This window comes from Mustelus asterias, chromosome 23 (genome assembly GCF_964213995.1).
Source record: "Mustelus asterias chromosome 23, sMusAst1.hap1.1, whole genome shotgun sequence".
NCBI lineage: Eukaryota > Metazoa > Chordata > Chondrichthyes > Carcharhiniformes > Triakidae > Mustelus > Mustelus asterias.
In genome coordinates this window covers 39858003-39879454 of record NC_135823.1, presented here as the reverse complement: position 1 = coordinate 39879454, position 21452 = coordinate 39858003, and the positions used below count along the sequence as shown (strand labels likewise).

General features: G+C 43.2%; 1 protein-coding gene across 1 annotated transcript in view; it reads right to left on the bottom strand.

The window, feature by feature from the left end:
• Window positions 1–21452, bottom strand: part of LOC144510661 (interleukin-21 receptor-like) — a 66993-nt gene that overhangs the window by 1481 nt on the left and 44060 nt on the right. The window lies entirely within an intron of this gene.

The window sequence follows — 21452 nt, the reverse complement described above, 5'->3', positions numbered from 1 at the left end:
TCTCACAATGGCCCTTTTCACGTCTACATTAAAACATTCTGCTGAATTATGTGGGATCAAAGGAAATAAGTTAACATGATAATAGTTAAGTATAATTGAAGAAGGGCATGACTATCAGAACTTCTTTTTTAAAGTAAAGAAAACCAGGTAAACGGCATAGTGCAAAGCACTGCCAAGATAGAAATAAAAATGGAACTTGCATCTCTATGATGCTTTTCGTGACCTAGGCTTAGGTCCTAGGCAAACTAAAGGTAACAAAAGCATGAATGAGTGTTTCAGCACCAATAGTGGAGCAATTAAAATTGGGTTGCACAAGAGGCTAGAATTAGAGCAGTGCAGATATCTCAAAAGGTTGTGAAGTTGGAGGAGATATATATATATTATATATATTAAATAATGAGGGCTGAGGCCATGGAGGGATTTGAAAGCGAGGATGAAAATGTTAAAATCAAGGCGTTATTTGTCTGGGAGGTCAATATAGGTCAGCAAGCACAGGGGTGATAGGGGAACCTGGCGCAAGTTAAGACGCAGATGACCCGAAGTTTATGGAGGGTAGAAATTTGGGAGACCAGCCAGGAGTATGTAAGAATAGTTAAGCCTGGAGGTAACAGAGGCATAAATGAGGGTTTCAGCAGCAGATGAACTGAGATAGAGTGAAGATGATCAATGATACAGAGGTGAAAACAGGAGGTCTTGATGATGGCATGAATATGAAGTCAGAAACTCATCTCGATATCAAATGTGACACCGAGGCTTTGAACAGACCAGTTTAAAGAACAAAGAACAGTACAGCACAGGAAACAGGCCCTTCGGCCCTCCAAGCCTGTGCCGCTCCTTGGTCCAACCAGACCAATCGTTTGTATCCCTCCATTCCCAGGCTGCTCATGTGACTATCCAGGTAAGTCTTAAACGATGTCAGCGTGCCTGCCTCCACCACCCTACTTGGCAGCGCATTCCAGGCCCCCACCACCCTCTGTGTAAAAAACGTCCCTCTGATGTCTGAGTTATACTTCGCCCCTCTCAGCTTGAGCCCGTGACCCCTCGTGATCGTCACCTCCGACCTGGGAAAAAGCTTCCCACTGTTCACCCTATCTATACCCTTCATAATCTTGTATACCTCTATTAGATCTCCCCTCATTCTCCGTCTTTCCAAGGAGAACAACCCCAGTCTACCCAATCTCTCCTCATAGCTAAGACCCTCCATACCAGGCAACATCCTGGTAAACCTTCTCTGCACTCTCTCCAATGCCTCCACGTCCTTCTGGTAGTGCGGCGACCAGAACTGGACGCAGTACTCCAAATGCGGCCTAACCAGCGTTCTATACAGCTGCATCATCAGACTCCAGCTTTTATACTCTATACCCCGTCCTATAAAGGCAAGCATACCATATGCCTTCTTCACCACCTTCTCCACCTGTGTTGCCACCTTCAAGGATTTGTGGACTTGCACACCTAGGTCCCTCTGACATTTTTGCCAGAGAGAGAGATGGAATTGGTATCTCGGGAACGGAGATTGGAATGGGAACAGAAAAGAATGGCTTCAGTCCTTCCAATTGTAATTGGAGAAAATTTTTGTTCATCTGGTACTGTATGTCAGAGAAGAGGTCTGATAATTTAGCACGCCATTTGTAGCTTTGATAAGAGCCATTCCGGTACTGTGGCAAGGATGGAAGCCTGACTGAAGGGTTCTCAGGATTTAGATCTTGAGGGAGAATGAATCAGAGTAGAAAACTCTGATCACATTTGATTTCTGTAGAGCAAAGCTGGAGGGAAGAAATTACACAGCATTGGGACCTTCAGTGCTCAGAAGAGACAAGGCTGGAAAGCAGGGAGAAGCATTGAATCCAGTCCAGTCGATAAAACTGATAGACAAATAGAGAAAGCGACTGGAGACAATTGTTGAGAGGAAGACTGTCAGAGTAAAGATCCCTTTACACTGTCCGATTAAACACTCCCAAGACTAAGTGCAACACTTTAATGATCTAGTTTAGGTTAAAGCTCCTTCAATCTTCTGAAAATTATGCCTTAGCCCCAGTGAGAGAAGGGGAGTCCAATTGCCCTTGTGTGACATAAGACATGAGAAATAGAAGGTGTAGGCCATTCAGCCCTTTGAGATTGCTCCACTAATCCTGGTTAATCTTGTATTTCACCTTTCCACACTATCCCCATGTGCCTTTATTCTCTTAATATCCAAAAATTCTGATAACCTCTATCTTGAGTATGTCACAAAAATATATCTTTTTAGAAACCCTGACAAATTATCCAAACTGCAACACATGTGGCATTGTGGAATGAGCAGCTGACTGTAAATGAAGGAAAGTTATCTGAATCCAAAATACACAAACCTTGCAAAAGGAAAATGAAATTAGGTTGGAAAATGTTCACATCAAAGTTGAACTGGAAGGTTTGAAACACAAAATTCAAACTGAGTATATCCCTTTGAAAATGCACACTATTAACCAAACTGTTTAAGATCTGAACAAACACATTTCTGAGGAACTACAAAAGGTACCAGAAGGAAATAGCAACTCTGAATTCCATTGTTGGCAAATCAAAACAGGACTCGGGGAAAACCCAACCAGAAATATAGCCAGACACAACACCAAGCAGAAAACACCGAGCAAAGAAGTTGTGGCCTTGAAAGAAATGAAGAACCAGTTGGCTGAGAAGTCTCAGGAATGTTCTGTCTTCCGGGGGAGGGGGGGGAATCAAGAGATACAAGAAAGAGACTATGGAGCTGAGATACAAGAAAGAGACTATGGAGCTGAGATACAAGAAAGAGACTATGGAGCTGAGATACAAGAAAGAGACTATGGAGCTGAAAACAATGGTTGGCCATTTGGAAGACAACTTGGAAAAACATCATTTTTCCAACAATATATATGAAGGTATGAAATTAAGAACATGGAATGGGAAGAGCGAGGAGAAGTTCTGTGCGAAGAGCCTCAGAAACAATTGGCAGATGTGCAATTACAGGATCTGAGCTTGAAGGATAGTGGAGAGGAGTTATGCTCTGCTAAAGAATATCTGATCAGCATAAAGAACCATACAAAAGATGAGTTTGTAAATGAAAAACAAGAACACTAAAATGTCACTCACAGGAAGTAGAACACTTGAAAGAGGACTTGAAACACTCGATATGAGAAACTAGGGTGCAAGAGCAAGGGGTTATGCTGAACTTATACATTACACTTGTCAGCTGGAATATTGTGTCTAGTTCTGGGTGTCACGCTCTAGGAAGGATGTGAATGCATTGGAGAAAGTACAGAAGAGATTTACAAGAATGGTACCAGTGATGAGAAAATTCAGTTGGGAAGATGTATTGGAGACGTGGGATTGTTCTCCTTGGAAAGGAGAAGGCTAAGGGGAGATTTGAAAGAGGTGTTCAAAATCAGGAGGGGGCTGGACAGAGTAGATGGGGAGAAACTGTTCCCACTCATAAAATGATCGAGATGGATGCTGCATAGATGCAAGAATACAAAACTCTCAATCTGGCTCCTGGAGTCAGTTTTCACAATGTAGGTAAGTGGAGAGGACGATTCTGAAAGGATCTGTTCCTTCAGTCACAGGCTGTTCCTCTCAGTGTTTGTTGCTGATTGATCGGTTCAATGGTGTTAGTGTTAGTTAAATCCAGTTCCTTAGCTCAGCCTTGGTGCTTCACCCACTTCCCTGGTAACTACGATTTGATGCCTCGTCTGCCTCTCTTTAGCTTTGCTTCTTAAGCAAAAAGGCGAAAAATGTTTTAGCTCTGCTCCTTTGCATTTATTTTATGGTCATTTCAATTAATTTTTAAATGATCTATTTAGTGCTTTGACATTGTTTTGTTAAGCTTGTTTACATTTTCTTCTTATCTTAGCTTTTTTTGTTAAATTCATGTTTAATGTTGTGCCAAACCACATGTCAGGCAGATCCTGCTGGATTATTGCTGAAAGGGAATGAGAGGCTCACAAGAAGTCTGATTGCTTTTTGGAGGGCTAGTAAAAGGGGTTATTTTTTCTCCAATAGAAACGGGACATGTTGGGGAATGGTTAGCATGTGTGGCAGCATCTGTGCAGAGAGAAACTGAGATCAGAAACCCTTTGTCAGAGCTGCTGTAGATCATAGACCTGAAGCATTGACTCTGTTTCTCTCTCCACAATTGCTGCTGAGCATGCTGAGCATTTCCAGCAGGACTTTTTTCTCCTATTATGTCCTCCATGTTGGGCACATAAGAACACAAGAACTAGGAGCAGGAGTAGGCCATCTGGCCCCTTGAGCCTGCTCCGCCATTCAATAAGATCATGGCTGATCTTTTTGTGGACTCAGATCCACTTACCCGCCCGCTCACCATAACCCTTAATTCCTTTACTGTTCAAAAATGTATCTATCCTTGCCTTAAAAACATTCAATGAGGTAGCCTCAACTGCTTCACTGGGCAGGAAATTCCACAGATTCACAATCCTTTGTGTGAAGAAGTTCCTCCTCAACTCAGTCCTAAATCTGCTTCTCTTTATTTTGAGGCTATGCCCCCTAGTTCTAGTTTCACCTGCCAGTGGAAACAACCTCCCTGCTTCTATCTTATCTATTCCCTTCATAATCTTATATGTTTCTATCAGATCTCCCCTCATTCTTCTGAATTCCAATGAGTATAGCCCCAGTCTATTCAATCTCTCCTCAAAAGCCAACCCTCTCAACTCTGGAATCAACCTGGTGAATCTCCTCTGCACTCCCTCCAGTGCCAGTAAATCCTTTCTCAAGTAAGGAGAGCAAAACTGTACACAGTACTGCAGGTGTGGCCTCACCAGCACCTTATACAGCTGCAACATAATCTCGCTGTTTTTAAACTCCATCCCTCTAGCAATGAAGGACAAAATTCCATTTGCCTTCTTAATTACCTGCTGCACCTGCAAACCAATTCCTTGAGATGCCTGCACAAGGACACCCAGGTCCCTTTGCACAGCAGCATGCTGCAATTTTTTATCATTTAAATAATAGTCCATTTTGCTGTTATTCCGACCAAAATGGATGACCTCACATTTACCAACATTGTACTCCATCTGCCAGACCCTCGCCCACTCATTTAGATTATCTATATCCCTTTGCAGACTTTCAGCGTCCTCTGCACACTTTGCTCTTCCACCCATCTTAGTGTCATCTGCGAATTTTGACACACTGCACTTGGTCCCCAACTCTAAATCATCTATGTAAATCGTAAACAACTTGTAAGTGTGGTTAGTTTCAATTTAAAATGAGAAAATATTTCTACTCAATTTTTATGTCAGCAAAGCCCACTTGTGTGGATAGAAATAACATGTGATTGCAGGTGATTTGGTTGGTGCTAATTTACTGGAAGGCTGGCTTTTATGTCTAGAGGGCTAAGATACAAGAGGATAGAAGTCATGCTTCAGATATAGAGCAGTTCTGGACATGACACCTGAAGAGCGATATATTGGCTTTGGGATGGACTACAGGGTAGATTTCCCAGAATGGCACCTGGGATTCCAAGTATTAATTTATGAGGAGAGATTACAGAAACTAGGTTTTTATTGCCTGGAATTTAGAAGTTAAGAGGTGATTTGATTAGAGTTTTTCAAGATACTAAGTGATTCAGTTAGGGGAGAGAGAGAAACTATTTCCACTGATTGGGGAGTCCACGGCTAAGGGGCTAATGCAAAGATTAGAGTCTGGACTTTCAGGAGTGAAATTGGGAAAAACCTCTACACACAAAGGGTGGTTGAAGTTTGGTATTCTTTCCGCAAATGATAACTGATGCTCGTTCAATTATTAACTTTAAATCTGAAATGGATAGATTTTTGTTAATCAAAAGTATTTTGATTAAACCCGAAGCACCCAGAGGAAATCCACGCAGACACGGGGAGAATGTGCAAACTCCACACAAACAGCCACCCAAGGGTAGAATCGAACCTGGATCCCTGACACTGAGGCAGCAGTGTTAGCCACTGTGCCACCATGCCACCCATGATTTAATATTAATAATTGGTCTAACATCCAAGCCAAATGTGAAAGAGAGTTCCAAACCTCTGCCACACTTTATATCTAGAAGTGTTTCCCAATTTCACTCCTGAAAGGTCAAGCTCCAATTTTAGATCATGTGTCCTCCATGTCCTCACTCTAAATCTCACCAACCTCTGCATTCAAAGGATCATCCTCTGCCATTTCTGCCAACTCCAGCATGATGCCCCCACAAAACACATCTTCTCCTCACTCCCTGCCTGTCTGAATTCCACAGGGACTCTCTCACTGTGACACCCTGGTCCATTCCTCATTCCCCTTCCCCCAGCACCTTCCTTTACAATCGCAGAAGGTGCAACACCTGCCCCTTTACCTCCTCCCTTCTCACCATTCAAGGCCCCAAACAGTCCTTTCAGTTGAAGCAAAATTTCACTTGCAGCTCTTTCAATTTGGTCCGCTGTATTTGCTGTTTGCAATGCGCACCCCAACACAGAGCATGACCCCAACCTTCCTGTTGCTTTCCATTTTAGCTCAGCACCTTGCTCTCATGCCCACATCCTTGGCCTGCTGCAAAGCTCCAATGAAGCCAGTGCAAATCGGAAGAGCAGCATCTCCTCTTCCGATTAGGCACATTACAACCTTCTTGATTGAACATTGAGTTCAACAACTTTAGACTGTGACCTGTCTCCTCCATCTTTACCCCTTTTATATTCAAAACATTTTTTGTTTCAATGCAAAATCCCATCTTCCTCTCCCCCATTGGGCCATCTATCACTTGTTCTTCACTTTCACTTAGTACTGACCTTTGTTCTCCTATTACCACATTCTGATATCTTACCTGTATGCCCCTACTAGCACCTTCTGTAGCCCTTCACTCTGCCATTAACTCTTCCTCTGTCTCATGACCTACACATCTCTGTTGCAATCTCTCCTAGCTCCCACCAATCACTGATCTTCTACTCTTCACCAGCTGTTCCACCCCCTCTTCTATGGTTTATGATCCATCACATTTCTCCCTCTGTTTGACTCTGAAGAAGAGTCAAAGGGACTTGAAACATCAACGCTGTTTCTCTCTTCACGGATGCTGCCAAACCTGCTGAGCTTATCCAACATTTTCTGTTTTTGTTTGTTTTCGGGTATGTGCTCTCAGCCTACATTCTCCAAACAGTGGAATAGCTTTTCTCTATTTACCCTATCAGCAGCATTTAAACTCTTGAATGTTTTCACCTTTTCACAATTTACAAAGTACTCTGATCTATCCTTTATAGGTCCCAAGTGGTCACATTTACCTAGATTGAAATATACTTGCCACAGTTTACCTATTAATCTATTAATGTACCTTTATAATTTTATACTTCCATCTACACTGCTTACAATGCTTTATATCTTTATGTCATCAGCAAGCTTGGGTAGGTGGGTCTTTATTCCATCAAATTAATAAATACAATAAAAATTGGTTAAGGGCCCAACATAGGTTCCTGTGGAAAACCACTCATCGCATCCTGCTAATGTAAGTAGTACCTGACTATTATCCCTACCCTCTGTCTCCTGCAGCTCAGCTAACTTCCTAAACAAATCATTAATTTGCCCTCAATTGATGTGATTCAATTTTAGTTAACAGTTTCTGACAAATGTATTTCTTGAATGCCTTCTTGAAGCCCATACAAATACCATCCATGTTTTTGTTCACTACTCACCTCTTATAAACTAAATGATACAGTTTTAAAGGCATGCTGGGATAGCGAGACCCTTGGGGGTGGTGGGGGGAGGGGGGGGGTGGTGCGGTGAATGTACACAAATCTCGGAGAAAGCATATTGAATCCCTGGCTCTATAGAGTACTAGAGCAAGGAAGTTAAGCTAACCTGTGGAAAAACTCTGATTATAGCTCAGCTGGAATTCAATTCTAGGTACCGCATTTTAGGAAGGATTTCCAGGTTGTAGAAAGGGTGCAGAAGAGATTTACTGGAATTGTACCAGGGATGAGGGACTGAAGAAGATGTGGTTGTTTTCCTTAGAAGAGAGAAGAAGAGATTTAAGACAGGTGTCCAAACCTCTCAGAGCATGAGGAAAGAGCAGGAGAGTGGGACTAATTAGATAGTTATTCCAAAGAACTGGGAGAATCAGGACAGGCTGAATGTGTTTGTGCTGTATTATTCTATAATTCTATGATAGTAATGGGTTAATAAAACAGAAATAGGAGTCTGGCGCGGTGAAGGACAGATAAATTTGCTGTGTTAGCGGTATCACCACAGTGACAGCATGTCCTACACACCAATTCTTGTTTCAACCTAGTACGTGATGCTGATCTGCTTTGCTTTAGAGAGAAAATCATTGTGGCACATCTCACTCTCTGTGAAAGTGTTGAGCTAGCTTTGAGGTTGTCTCACTTAGTTTTTCATTTTGACAGATCTGGTACTTATCGATAATAATATCTCATGGGACCATCAAACAAGAAAAGACATGAACAACGCTTCAACGTTTCTGATTCAGGGCTGGTTGACATGTATGCACATGTTCCAATGAATCTTGTGTGCATACCTGTGTGAAATTGAGCCTTTGTGTGTTCATGTGTATATATGTGTGTGTATCCAGCTGACTCATACTCTGATTAGTTTATCCATTTCAAAACAGCAGAGATATTCTGGCTCATCTACCTTATCTCAGACCGGGAAATTGAAAAATCATAAGCAACTCTATAAAGTGAAAACTCTAGTTCCTTCCTCTTTTATAAAAGTAAAGTTTCACACTGGGTGCTATTCCCCAGTTGCCTGTGGAGACCTTCCCAGATTCTCACTCTTCTTGATGAAACCCAGTGCATGATTGTTGGTTGGTCAATTGGCTATGGGAGGGCCTGACCATTCTGTTCTCATCTAGTGCTGGTGTGTGCATCTTTCAGCAGCATTGAGGAAATGTCTTCAGCGCAGTGGGCCTAATCTTCCCTGCCTCTGAATAACCAACCAATGGCTGGAATTGGCTAATTTTGGCCCCTAGATCAGTCTCTTAAAGAGTAGATACAGATGGTGAGATTACCTATAAAGGGATCCTTCTTGGACAGTAACATTGGATTCAATGATTATCTAGAAAGAAGAAGACAAGTAGCACAGATTTGTAAAAAGTCATGTTGCCAACATTGGCATTTTCCTGACTGAAACTGATGAGATTTTTGTTAGATAAGAACTATGGACAAAAGTAGGTAAATGGAGGTGAGGCTGAGATCCACCACGATGTGACAGAATAGAGGACAGACTTCAAGAGCTAAATGGCTGATCTTAGTTCAATGTACATCAATTTGGAGTTGTGATATTTTGGACTTCATGGTTTAAGGAATGTTAAGGTCATAGAGATGGTACAGGAGTATTTACTAAAATGATCTGAGGGCTGAGAGATTTTTTTCTGAGGAGAGACTAAGGAATTAATGAGAAGAGACAAAATTATGAAGAACTTTTAATTAAGTAATTTTAATAAAGCTTGTCCGCCATCTACAAGGCATAGCTCATGAGTGTAATGGAATACCCTGCACATGCCTGGCCAAATGCAGCTCCAACAACGTTCAAGAAGCTGGATACCAACCAGGACAAATCAGCCTGCTGGATTGGCATCCCTTCCATAAACATTCACTCCTTCCACCAGCGACACTCAGTAGCAGCAGTGTGTACTATCTACAAGACGTACTGCAGGAACCTCACCAAGACTCTTTAGACAGCACCTTCCAAACCCACGACTTCTACCATCGAGAAGGACAAGGGTAGTAGATACATGGGAACCACTACCTGGAAGTAGATACGTGAGAACCACCACCTGGAAGTTCCCCTTCAAGCCACTCACCATCTTGACTTGGAAATATATCATCGTTCTTTCAATATTGCTGGGTGAAAATCCTGGAACCCCCTTCCTAACAGCACTGTGGGTATACCTACACTACAGCAGTTCAAAAAGGCAGCTCACCACCACCTTCTCAAGAGTAATTAGGGATGGGCAATAAATGCTGACCTAAGCAACGACGCCCACATCCTGTAAATGAATTTTAAAAAAGTAAATCCAGAAAACCTATTCCCAATTATGGATGAATAATAAGTAGTGGTATTATTTGAAGTTTAAGATCAAAGGAAGAGGCATGGGTTTTTTTTATACAGAGCATTGTTAGAACATGGAATATCTGACCAAAAACAGTTGAAAACAAACAAGGAAGTAGACAATTATTTCAAAAGTAAAATGCTATAGAGGAGGGCAAGATAATGGCACTAAGTGGATAACTCTCTTTAAAGAGGTAGCACTCTGGGAAGGGGCTGAATAGCCTCTTCACTTCAGGTGAGTCTCTGTCCTAAAAGGAGGTCCACATAGTTACATTCCCCTCTCAAAAGGGGATCTAAATGATGACAGTTCTTCTTTGAAAGAGACCATAATTATAATATTATTTCTCAATAGCTCAAACTAGAAACAATGATTTTATCTCCAACTATTGACCCTCCCCCACCCCAAACAACTCTGGCCCTGTCAATTCTCTTCCTGAATTTCCCTCTTTGCATCAAGTAATCTGAAACGTGAGTTTCTCTTTGGCTCTCATTTGAGATGAAGCCTGACTTGTTGAACAGACAGAGAAGGGAGTTTCATGGCAAATATACTTGCATTAATACTGCTTATCACTTTGGCATATTTCTGAATGTGTCACGCTGTGAATGCCTTTGAGTTCATAGGGTATCATTATGTAGGTCAACCCAGCAGCCAGAACTGAACACTATTACATGACGAAAGGCCATTCTGATGAAAGATCATCAACCTGAAAGGTTGGGTTGAATTGTTCTATCAAACCCAATGGGCTTCAAGGCCCCCACGTCAGAATCAAATGGAATTCTTGGTCCCATGGAAAAATGCAGCCTTAAGATTGATGATGATACTGGGATCCAGACCGGTAGGACTATTTTTCCCGAGACACCCTCCTAATTAGCCCCTCTGCATTCACCAAGCTTCCAATTCTGCTGAGCCAGAGGGCTGGCAACCCTGAAGCACCTCAATGGGGAAGTGGGTGCTACTAAGGCAGATAGGAGGCCTCCAGAGTTACTCAAAAGGGAGGCACATTTGAAACACATACATTTGAACAATAACTTGAGAAGCGCCAGCTGTGAGGCCCCTCAAAGCTGAGGGGAAACTCCTCCAGTGGCAACGTTTGGGCCTGGGATAGGCCTTTGCTGCTGCCAGCCTCCTCTATGTGGGATAGCCCTCCATCCTGCTTCAGGAAGATTGCCCCCAATGGATGGATTAGGATGGCAGACAACAAAATGCCGCTTCCCTAAGTCACCCCTAATTGGAGCCTTAATTATTTAAATTGGCTGCCTGCCTCCATTCAGCTGCCTACTGATCCACATCCAGATCCACCCCTGGGAATCCTTCCCGGCCACGAACATGCATTGGGGAGCATTGACACAGCTCCCTGTTGTGTTCTAGGGGTCTATTAAAGGCCCATTGAAGATAACCAACTCGGTCAAAACTTTGTTCAAACTACATGTGGAGTTATTGGATTGGGCATGGATATTGAGACCAGTGGATTTGATAGATTTCACCATTGCTAGGATGAGATTGTTAAGAGAAGGTCAAGAGCATTTGTACTGAAAGACCTTCTCAACCTGATCCAGTCTTCTGCTCCTATGTTTTTCTTGTTATTTTTCCAGTCCCGGTTACTCAGTGTATTGAACAGATGCACAAAATCAGAAATTATTGGAATGTACTGATTAAAGTAGAGCAGCTTTGTGCTTTGTTTATTGAAAGTCCTTTTTGACCCAGTGTATTCCTTTCTACAATCATCCTGTACAAGGCCATTGGAGTCCTTTTATCAGCATGTTCAATTCTCTGGGCAACTGCAGGACTTCTTTATCAGAGGAAGCTGAGATCCTCTGATCTGAAGTGTTATGGGAGGATAGGATAACACTTCAAACCAAACCCGCTGCCTGGCAACTGGCTCAACCAATCAAAAATAAGAAGAGGGAGCCTACCTGAAGCCGGTGATATATTTTTGCATCCCATTGAATGTCATTCAGAGGTTGAATTCAATTCCAGGGCAGTATTTTTTCTGAAGGTGTAATCTGTGAATCACAGCTCACAAGTCTCAGTGGTGTTAGAATTCTGGAAAGGCTGAAGAAAGAGGGTCCAGCACTTCAACTCACTGGGAAGATATGGTCTGGTTTGGTATACTGGTTATGAAGTGGCAGTATTGATGCTAGTTTCTTTGGAGATCAATTTTCTTCACCTCTCCCCTGATTCTCATTGGTTTCAAGTTCTCAGCTTTCCTGAAGGCTCTGGGTTTTGCCAGTGTTTAAGTCCCTTCCTCTCCTGAATGCAAGATCCTAAATAGGATTCAAATCCTGATCGCTCCTGAATGAAAAAAGGGGCATGGCCCATTGGGATTCTGTGTATTGGGGGTGAATGAGAAAAGAGTTTGCACCATTGGAATTCTATAGAATGGAAATGAATTGGAAGAGCTTTGGACCATTGGGATTCTGTGCAATGAGACTGAATGGGAAGGGGTTTGTACCACTGGGATTCCAAACAGGTTGTTCAATGTGCACACTGCTGTAAAAGATCTGCAAAAAGCAACTGCCAATTGTTGTAAAGGAAGAGGAAGATGTAGGTCTTGATCAGTGCAACATTCAGGAAGTCTATCTCTTTAATCTTCAAGTATCTGAGAATGTCATCAACTGTTGCAGAACCTACTTTAGGCTGAGCTTCCTGTCACTGCAGCAAATGCCGGATGTTTTCATTCTTTTTATCTTAATAAGGTCAATGATTGGCATCTGTGGGCATCTCAGATTTCTTTGAACATCTCCATTGTTGTACAGTCAGCGTCCAGTGACGCCTTACATCAAAACGCAACATCCGAAAGACGAGCTGGTTCAGTGCATTGGTCATGCTAAATTCTCCTTCAGTGTATCCGAACAGACGCCAGAGTGTGGTGACGAGGGAATTTTCACAGTAACTTCGTTGCAGTGTTAATGTGAGTCTTCGTTGACACGAATAAATACACTTAAACTTAAAACTTAGACATCGACTGAAGATTCAATTTGATGCAAAGAATTTTGGAAAGATAAATGCTGCTCTACAACAACTAGCATTGGTGGGTGTGGGGTGGGGGCTGGCAATGGGACAATGAGTGACATGTGGTCTCAGAGAGTTGCTGGGTGGGGGAGAGAAATGGGGTGGCTGAAATATAGACAGTGGTATTAGATTGAGATTGATACTGGACTTTGGAGAGATCGTGGCAGTGGAATTGGACAGTCAAGAGGGAATTGCTCTGGAGTTCTCAATATCAATTATGGACCTCATAGCATCAGGTCAAACATGATCAAGAAAACCTCCTGCTGGTTCCCACCTACGAACCTCCCCCAGTTGATGAATCAGTATTCCTTCATGTTAAACAGCACATTGAGGAAGCATTGAGGGTGGCAAGGGCACAGAATGTACTCTGGATGTCCATCACCAAGAGTGGCTCAGTAGCACCATTACTGACCAAACTTGCTGATTTCTAAAGGACATAGCTGCTAGATTAGGTTTGTGGCAGGTGATGAGAGAACCAACCAGAGGGAAATACCTACTTGACCTCATGCTCAGCAACCTACCTATTGCAGATGCATCTATCAATAACAATCTATCAATCAACCACTGGACAGTCCTTGAGGAGACAAAGTCCCCTCTTCACATTGAGGGAACGCTCCATCGTGTTGTGTGGCACTACTACTCTACCAAATGGGATAGATTTCAAACAGATCTAGCAACTCAAAACTGGGCATCCATGAGGTGCTGTGAGCCATCAGCAGCAGCAAAATTGTACTCAGCCACAATCTCATGGTCTGGCATATTCTCCACTCTACCATTACTATCAAACCTGGGGATTAACTCTGATTCAATGAAGAGTGCAGGTGGGCATGCCAAGAGCAGTACAAGGCACATCTAAAAATGAAGTGTCAACTGATGAAGTTACAACATGTGAATAATGGTGGATAATTAAATAACTAACTGGAGTAGAAGACTCCATTAGTATCCCATCCTCAATGATGGGGAACCCAGCATATCAGTGCAAAAGACAAGGCTGAAGCATCTGTGGATGATCCACCTTAACCTTCTTCTGAGATCCCCAGTATCACAGATGTCAGTCTTCAGCCAATTTGATTCACTCCATGTTATATCAAGAAATGGCTAAAGGCTGGGCCCTGACAATATTCCAGCAATAGTACTGAAGACTTGTGCTCCAGAACATGCCACACCCCTTGTCAAGCTTTCTAGTACAGCTACAACACTGGCATCTACCCAGTAATGTGGAAAGCTGCCCAAGTATGTCCTGTCCACAAAAAGCAGGACTAATCCAACCTGGCCATTTACCACCCCATCAGTATCGATTGTCAACTAAATGATGGAAGGGGTTGTCCACGGTGATATCAAGCGATATTTACTCAGCAATAACCTGCTCACATATGGTTAGTTTGGGTTCCACCAGGATCACTCAGCTCCTGACCTCATTACAGCCTTGGTCCAAACATGGATAAAAGAGGTGAGGATGACTGCCCTTGACGTAGCCAGGGCTATTACATCCAGGAACCCTTGCAAAACTGGAGCCAATGGGAATTGGGGGGGAAAAGGCTCAACCAGAAGGATAAATGCAGCAGATAGATGGGAACACCATCACATGCAAGTGTCCCTCCAAGCCACACACTATCCTGACTTGGAAATATATCGCTGTTCCTTCACTGTCACTGGGTCAAAATCCTAGAGCTCCCTTCCTAACAGCACTGTAGGTATAACTACACCACATGGACTACAGCCGTTCAGGAAGGTGGCTCACCACCACCTTCTCAAGGGCAATCAGGCATGGGCAATAAATGTTGGTTCAGCCAGTAACGCCCACATTAGCTCCCATCATCAGGAGAGTTGACGGGAAATGCAGCCTGGCTGATTCTGACAGCCCACTGTCATTTCATTCTCAAATTAACATTGATCAGCAGCAGCTGGGACTTCCATCCCGACTTGGATAGAAGCCCCACCTTGAAGGGCAGTTGGCCAATCAGATTGTGCCGGAAGAGGTACCGGATAAGTACTCATCTCAGTCCTGAATGGCTTACCCCTTATTCTTAGACTGTGACCCCTAGTTCTGGACTTTCCCAACATGAGGAACATCCTTCCCACATTTAGCTTGTCCAGTCCCATCAGGATTTTATGTTTCTATGAGATCCCCTCTCATTCTTCTAAATTCCACTGAGTCCAAGCCCAGTCAATCCAATCTCTCTTCATATGTCAGCCCTGCCATTCCAAGAATCAGTCTGGTGAACCTTCACTGGACTCCCTCAATAGCAAGAATGTCCTTCCTCAGCCTAGGAAACCAAACTGCACACAACACTCAAGGTGTGGTCTCACGCTCAACATATGGTGAGGGGACGTGTTAATAATATTAAAATGTATTGAAATATATTTTCGGACATGAACTTGATGACCTTGCCGGAGAGGGGCGGGGAAGATCAGAAATCACAATCTCACCAGCGAGATCTGCAACTTTTGGATTGATTGAGCCCCCACTGGCATTCCCACAGACAGCGGGAGTGAGCTCAAGATCACCCCCATAGGGAGAATGCAGTACGGTAGAATATTTAGAGATCGATACAGGGCGATGAGAAAGTTGGGGGTGATTGGATGCAGGCTGCATCATTTGCTAAATTCCAAAGGAGATTTTCCCACTCCACTCTGGATCTAACCTGTCCTGCGAGTGTTTAGTGGGACAGTGTAAAGACAGCTTCATCTGTTCAGTAAGATGGATTGAACCCATGCTGTCTAAAACCTGTCCACCATCTATAGGCACTAGTCAGGAGTATGATAGAATGGATCTGTAGTTTTAATAGTCAAGAAGTTCAATACCATCCAGGACAAAGCAGCCCACCTGATTGGTATCCCATCCACCACCTTCAGCATTCACTCCCTCCACCACTGAGGCACAGTGGCAGCAGAATGTACCATCTACAAGACACATTGCAGCAACTCCTTAGACAGCACCTTCGAAACCTGTGACCTCTGCCACCTAGGCAGCAGATGCATGAAACAACACCACCTGCAGGCTCACCCCCAAGCCACACACCATCCTGACCTGGAAATATACCGTCATTACTTCATTGTTGCTGGGTTAAAGAACTGGAACTTTCTTCCTAACGCACTTTTGAGTGTACCTACACCAGACGGGTGGCAGCAATTCAGGAAGACAGCTCCCCACCACTTTCTCAAGGGCAATAAGGGAAGGGCAGAAAATGCTGATCTTGGCAGAGATGTCACATCCCTTTAAAGGGTAAAAAAACTGTCCTGGGAATGTTGATGGCCATGATGTGGAGATGCTGGCGTTGGACTGGGGTAAGCACAGTAAGAAGTCTCACAACACCAGGTTAAAGTCCAACAGGTTTATTTGGCAGCACTAGCTTTCGGAGTCTCAAGCTCCTTTATCAAGTGAGTGAGGACTTGTCACAAGTTACAATGTTGATAGGACAGATTAGAGGGAGCTTACTTTAACAATCCTTTTTTAGGACTACTATATAGCCTCTCTCTCTATTCTCTCCTCACTCCATCAATTGCAAACTTCTCTAACCAGCAACACTCACCACATATGAGAAAATAATTAGTAGCACACCGTGTAATGATGGACAGTTGAATGGCAGCTGGCAATGTTTGCAGTATCTGCATGACATCTGGTGGTGGAACTGAATAGTGCTGGCAACTGAAGCTTTGCATCATATTTAATCAGGGACCAGACAGAAAACGCGTAAATCTTTCAGATGTTTTCCCATTCAGCCATTCTGTTTTGAACTGAGATTCTCAGGTGGAGGGCTGTGCTGTACAGGCAGGAGAGAATAAAAGTAATTTCCATAGTGCAAGACATAGTGCAAGAAAGTAGGAAAGAAGTTGGTGCAAATTGAAAATTGGTGGCCAGTCAGAAAGGATGTAGAAGAGAAAGAGAACTAGATTTGGTTCTGGGAAATAAGGTGGGTCAAGTGGGGGACATATATCATATGCACCTTTATTCTGCTTTATCTTACTCTATTTCCTTCATTACCCAGGAAGTTCTAGCTTTGGTTGTCTTACCTTCCCAGCCCTCCTCATTGGAACATTTAAGGGCCAATGGGCAGAGTACAGAAGGATTTAGGTTAGCCTTAGAAAAGGACAACGAGCAATCTAAAATAAAATTAATTGATTGGGAAGAGCAATTTCTATGGGGTAAGAACAGAACTGGCCCAGGTAAATTGGAATCAAAGAATGGCTTACAAAGCTATAATGGATCCATGTGGTGCCTTAAAGAGAAGTTAGCTCGGGTACAGTTGACGAACATTCCAATGAGGAGGGGTGGGAAGGTAAGACAACCAAAGCTAGAACTTCCTTGGTAGTGAAGGAAATAGAGTAAGATAAAGCAGAATAAAGGTGCATTTGATAAATGTCAAATTGATAATATAAGTGAGGACCAGGCTAAATACAGAAAGTTCAGGGGGATAGTTAAAAAAATAGAAGCAAAGAGAGAGGAGGAGAAGAGACTGGGAACCAAAGGTTTTATATAGGCATTATAGGATAATAAAAGGGTGACAAAAGGAGTGGGGCTGATTAGACTTCTGAGAGGGGATTTATACATAGAGGTAGAGGGTGTGGCTAAGGTACTAAATCAATACTTTGCATCTGTCTTCACCAAGGAAGCAGACACTTCCAAAGTGGCTGAGACACTGGATGGACTTAAAATTGATAAAGAAGAAGTACTAGAAAGCTGCCTGTACTTAAAGGTATGCTGTCCACACTCAAAGTACACCGACAGCACCCAACTCTACCTCACCATCGCCTCTCACGATTCCTCTATTTTCATTAAATTGTCAGACTGCTTATCAGACATCCAGTACTCGATGAGCTGAAATTAAATACTGGAAAGACTCGAGCCTTTCTTTCCAGTCCTCAATTTAAAGTCTGTTTCCTAGCCACCAATTCCATCCCTCTTCCTGGCAACGGTCTGAGATTAAACAGATCTGTTCACAACCATGTTGCTACATTACAATAAAATAAAAGCAAAATACTGCGGATGCTGGAATCTGAAACAAAAACAGAAAATGCTGGAAAATCTCAGCAGGTCTGACAGCATCTGTGGAGAGAGAATAGAGCCAACGTTTCGGGTCTGGATGACCCTTCATCATTGTTACATTGCCCGACTTCACCCTTGTTGCACCTCATCTGGAAATAGGGCGGCACGGTGGCACAGTGGTTAGCACTGCTGCCTCGCAGCACCAGGGACCCGGATTCGATTCCTAGTTTGGGTCACTGTCTGTGTGGAGTTTGCGCATTCTCCCTGTGTCTGCGTGGGTTTCCTCCGGGTGCTCCGGGTTCCTCCCCCACTCCAAAGATGTGCGGATTAGGTGGATTGGCCATGCTAAATTGCCCCTTAGTGTCAGCGGGACTAGCTAGGATAAATGCATGGGGTTATGGGAATAGGGGCTGGTTGGAATTATGGTCGGTGCAGACTCGATGGGCCGAATGGCCTCCTCCTGCACTGCTGGATTCTATGATTCTATGAAATCCTCATTCATGCATTCGTAATCTCTAGACTTGACTAATCTAATGTACTCCTGGCCGCCCGCCCACATTCTATCCTCTGTAAACTTGAGGCCACCCAAAATTCTGCTGGATTAAGTACCGCTCCCCCATCACCCCTAGCTTCATTATAACCTACTTTGGCTCCCAGTCAAACAACATCTTGATTTTAAAACTCTCACTCTTGTTCTCAAAACCTTCCAAGGCCTCACCCCTCCCTATCTCTAACCACCTCCAGCCCCACAACCCTTTGTGAATCTGTGCTTCTTGAATCCTGGCCTTTTAATCATGTCTGATTTTAATGTTCCATCATTAATTTTCAAAAAAGGTTGTAAAGATGAACCCAGCAATGACTGGGCAGTTGGTTTAATCTCAGTGGTGGGAAAGCTTTTAGAACTAAATTAACAATCACTTGGATAAATTTGGATTAATTAAGGAAAGCCAGCATAGATTATTATAGTCAAATTATATTGAACTAACTTGGTAAGTTTTTTGATGTGGTAATAGAGAGGTTGTTGAGAGTAATGTGGTTGATGTGGTGCATGTGGACTTCCAAAAGGTGTTTAAACAGAATTATGCCAGCAAAACACGTGTTCAGGTGCGACGGACGAAAACAATGCATGAAAAGATGAAGGAAGCCGTTTTGAGCCCTTTGCTGCAAACTGCAGCCAAATTTGCTTGTCAGCAAAGTTAAAGCTCGTGAAATAAAAGGAACATGAAGTTTTATGGAAATGAAGTTGACTGAGTGACAGGAAACAGTGGTGGTGAACATTGTCTCTCAGGTCAGAGGGAACTATATAATGGGGTTCCTCAGGGGTTGGTATTGGAACCACTCATTTTCTGAATCCATATTAATGATCTAGACTTGGGGGTGCAGGACCCAATATCAAAATTTGCAGATGAAGCAAAACATTGTGAACTGTGGAGAGTATAATGAAAAACCTCAAAGCAGATTTAGATAGGCTGGTGGAATGGATAAATTTGTGGCAGATCAAATTTAATGCAGAGAAGTGTGAAGTGATACATTTTGGTAGGAAGAACGAGGAGAGGCAGTACAAACAAACCATCAATTGCTCCACTACAGTGATAGCAGTGTGTATCATCTACAGTAAGAACTGCAGGAACTCACCAAGGTTCCTTAGGCAGCACCTTCCAAACCCAGGACCACTACTATCTCGAAGGGCATGAGCAGCAGACACATGGGAACACCATCACCTGCAAGTGTCCCTCCAAGCCACTTACTATCCTGACTTGGAAATATATCACCATTTGTTCACTGTCACTGGGTCAAAATCCTGGAATTCCCTCCCTAACAGTATTGTGCATGTACTTATACCACGGGTACTGCAGCGGTACAAGAAGGCAGCTCACCACCACCTTCTCAAGAGCAACTAGGGATGGGCAGTAAATGCTGATATAGCCTACATCCGATAAGTGAATTTAAAATAAAGATACAGTTCTAAAGAGGGTGTAGGAATAGAAAGACCGGAGGTATATTGTTGAAGATGAAAGGACAGATTGTGAAAGAGGTTAATAAGGCATAAGGGAACCTGGGCTTTATAAATAGAGGCATAGGGTACAAAGGCAAGGAAGTTATGGTGAACCTTTATAAAACACTGGTTCAGCCTCAACTGGAGAAGTGGGTCCAATTCTGGGTAGCACACTTTAGGAAGGATGTGAAGATTTCAGAGACTGTGGAAAACATTTACGAGAATATTTCCAGGGATGAGGAACAAGTGGCTTGACTAGAGAATCTAGGGTTGTTCTTCTTTCGGGAAAAGAAGGTTGAGGGGAGATTTGATTGAAGTGTTCAAAATCATGAGTGTCTGGACTGGGGAGACAGGGAAAAACTATTCCCAGTGACAGAAGGGTTAAGAACCAAAGGACAGCAATATAATGTCATAAGAACCAAGGCAACATGAGGAAAAACATATTTACATAGTGAATGATCAGGATCTGAAAAGCATTGCCTCAATATGGTGGAGGCTTTCAAAGGCAAATTGGACAATTATCTGGGGAAAGAAATTGTTGAGCTGGGGGAATGGGTGTAGCTTTTTGCAGAGAGCTGACATGGACACAGTGGACTACATGGCCTTCTTCTCTGTTACAATTGTATAATTTTAGTTGATGCCTTGCTTTGTTTTAAAAAGATTCCAGAGTGTAGCAGGAGCAGATCCAGAGTTCTGACCAGTGTTGAATGAAAAAGCCAGGATGAAGGGGGCAGGGCAGTGTGGAAACAATAAACAGGAAATATTCCAATCACAGTGGGTTCAGTTGAAGAGAGAGAAAAGAGTGAGAATGAGATTCCGTGTGAGAGGGACTCATTAATAGAGAACAACCTGTTTCTATTTCCTGCCCACTCTCTACTGAGGTCAGTACTGATTGGTTGTATTTGTACGCAGGATTCAGTCTGCTTGGGTTTGGCAAAGTGGGACCCAAACTCATTCACTCATGACCCTTCTCATTGGGAGGACTCCCATCAGGATCGTAAAATGACATTCAGACAGTGGACCGGATTTTCTCATAGTGCTCATTTTATGGGCAAAAATCAAGTGTAATGAGCAGCAGTTTTGGGGACCAAAGTCCCCATTCCCGGAGTACACCCGAGATACTCGATGCGTATTGAATTTGGCCATTTTTCATTAGTTACTGCCCCATGACCTGTTTTAGGTTCCTCTCCAGAGTGATGGGTAGTGATTCCAAGAGCTGGGATCAGGCTGTCTCCTTTAGGATTCAGCTGGGTTGCTGCAGCCCTAATTTTTGAAAACATTCACTGAAGAGCCATGGTGCTCCCGAGTCCAGAGTATTGCAATTGCTTCTTCCACCACCGCCCCGCAACTTGCCAGTGGCCCAGATTATGATAATAGGTCCAATTTCGTGTCAGCCTCTGGCATCTTAGTTGGGGCCAACACCATGCATC